Source organism: Enhydra lutris, unplaced genomic scaffold, assembly GCF_002288905.1.
Source record: "Enhydra lutris kenyoni isolate GAN:26980312 unplaced genomic scaffold, ASM228890v2 scaffoldscaffold159, whole genome shotgun sequence".
In the NCBI taxonomy this organism is placed as follows: domain Eukaryota; kingdom Metazoa; phylum Chordata; class Mammalia; order Carnivora; family Mustelidae; genus Enhydra; species Enhydra lutris.
The window spans coordinates 17,461-20,487 of record NW_019154243.1 but is presented as its reverse complement, the minus strand read 5'-3'; positions in this window follow the sequence as shown (position 1 = coordinate 20,487).

Below are 3,027 nucleotides of genomic sequence, written 5' to 3'. Positions count from 1 at the left end.
CATATCGGTGACCATAGGAAGATCTCTGTTCAGGTACTCTGTCAGGCCGACACCCATTCGTGGCCGTGAGTTCCCAGTTGTAGAAAGAAGATAGAACAAGGAAAGACTGTGGGCATTTTGGAAACTGTGAGTAAAGTGCAGGCTACGGCTCTTAGGTGTCCAAAACCTATATTGGCAGAGCACGACGTGTGGTCATCCACACTGTCTTCCTCTGTCAAAAACGCTTCAATCTCCATCAGGGAAGTGTGATTTAGGATGCACTCATGAAAGCATTGAGGCTGTCCAAGGGTGGAAGCTATTGGAACTGACTGTGTTGAAACATGAAGAGTTGTGTAAAGGAACCTAGTCTCAGACGTCAACCAGTGACCATGGGAAGGTCTGTTTTCAGGCAAATTCCTTCAGGCAGACACCCATTCGTGGCAGTGTCTTCCCAGTTGAAGAAAGAAGATAGAACAAGGAAGGACTCTGGGCAGGTTTTATACTGTGAGTGAGTTGTAGTCTACGGCCGTTAGGCGTCGAAATTGTATTTTGGCAGAACACAACCTGTAGTCATCCACAGTCTACCTCTTTGGAAAACTCTTCAAACGTCGTGAGGGGAGTGTTCTTTAGGAAGGACTCGTGACAATGTGAGTCTGTAGAAAGGTGGAAGCTGTTGGAACTGACTGTGTTGAAAACATGAAGAGTTGCGTTCAGATCCCTAGTCCTGGACGTCCATATCGGTGACCATAGGAAGGACTGTGTTCAGGAAAACGCCTTCAGGTGGACACACATTCGTGGCAGTGTCTTCCCAGTTGAGGAAAGAAGATAGAACAAAGTCGAGCTTAGGGCAGGTTGGATAATGTGATTGAAGTGCAGGCTACTGGTCTTAGGAGTCGAAATCGTATATTGGTAGAGCACCACCTGTGGTCATCCACACTGTCTACCTCTGTTGAAATCGCTTCACACATCTTCAGGGAAGTGTGCTTTAGCACAGACTCGTGACAGGCTTGAGGCTGTCAAAAGGTGGAAGCTGTTGGAATTGACTGTGTTGAAAACATGCAGTCGCGTACAGGGCCCTAGTCTCGGACGTCCATACCGAATTCCATAGGAAGGTATGTATTCAGGGAGACTCCACCAGCCAGACCAATTTGTGGCAGTGTCTTCCCAGTTGAGGAAAGAAGAGAGAACAAGGATGGACTCGAGGCATATTCGATACTGTGAGTGATGTGTAGGCTACGGCTCTAGGCGTCTAAATCGTATATTGGCAGAACAAGACCTGTGGTCTCCACACTGTCTACCTCTGTTGAAAACGCTTCAAATGTTGAGGGAAGTGTGCTTTTGGATGGACTCACGACAGGGTTGAGGCTGTCAAAAGGTGGAAGCTGTTGGAACTGACTGTGTTGAAAATAGGAAGAGTCACGTATAGGGCCCCAGTCTCGAACATCCATACCGGTGACCATCAGAAGGTTTGTGTTCAGGAAAATTCCTGCATGCAGACACCAATTCGTGGCAGTGTCTTCCCAGGTGAGGAAAGAAGATAGAACAAGAATGGGCACTGTGTAGGTTCGATACTGTAAGTGAAGTCCAGGCTATGGCTCATAGGCGTCCAAAACATATATTGGCAGAGCACGACCTGTGGTCATACACACTGTCTACCTCTTTCGAAAACAATTCAAACGTCGTGATGGACGTGTGCCTTAGGACACACTCACGACAGTGTTGAGGCTGTCGAAAAGGTGGAAGCTGTTGGGACTGAGTGTGTTGAAATCATGAATAGTCATGTACAGGGTGCTTGTCTTGGATGTCCTTACCGGTGACCATAGGAAGTTCTGTGTTCAGGGAAACTCCTTCAGGCGGACACCCACTCATGGCAGTCGCTTCCCAGTTGAGGAAAGAAGATAGAACAGGTACGGACTCTGGGGAGGGTGGAAACTGTCAGTGAAGTGCAGGCTATGGCTCTTAGGCGTCCGAAAGGTATATTGGCAGTGCAAGACCTGCAGTCATCCACACTATCTAACTCTGTCGAAAACTCTTCAAACATCGTGAGGGAAGTGTGCTTTAGGACGGACTTGTGACAGGGTTGAGGCTGTCGAAAGGTCGAAGCTGATGGAAGTTAATGTGTTGAATACATGAAGAGTTGTGTACAGGGTCCTAGTCTTAGACGTCCATTCTGGTACCATAAGAAGGTATGTGTATAGGGAAACTCCTTCAGGCGGACACCCACTATTGGCAGTGTATTCCAAGTTGAGGAAAGAAGATAGACAAAGGTTGGACTTTGGGTAGGTTGGAAAATGTGAGCGAAGTGCAGGCTACGGCTCTTAGGTGTCCAAAATTTATATTCGCAGAGCACGACCTGTGGTCATCCACACTGTCTACCTCTGTCAAAAATGCTTCAAATGTCGTGAGGGATGTGTGCTTTAGGACAGACTCGTGACAGGGTAGAGGCTGTCAAAAGGTGTATGCTATTGGAACTGACAGTGGTGAAAATATGCAGTGTTGCGTACTGGGCCCTAGTCTCGGACATCCATACCAGACACCATAGGAAGCTCTATGTTCAGGGAAAATCCATCAGTCAGACACCCATTTGTGTAGTGTCTTCCCAGTTGAGGAAAGAAGATAGAACAAGGACGGACTCGGGGCAGATTGGATACTGCAGGCTATGGCTCTTAGGCCTCCAAAACGTATATCGCCAGAGCACGACCTGTGGTCATCCACACTATCTACCTCTGTTGAAAGCGCTTCAAATGTTGTAGGGAAGTGTGCTTTTGGACGGACTCACAACAGGGTTGAGGGTGTCGAAAGGTGGATGCTGTTGGAACTGACTGTTTGAAAATATGAAGAGTCGCATACAGGGCCCCAGTCTCGAACACCATACCGGTGACCATGGGAAGGTCTGTGTTCACAGAAACTCCTTCAGGCAGACACCCATTGTGTCAGTGTCTTCCCAGGTGAGGAAACAAAATGAAGAAGGACGGACTCTGGGCAGGGTGGAAACTGTCAGTGAAGTGCAGGCTATGGCTCTTAGGCATCCAAATCATATATTGGCAG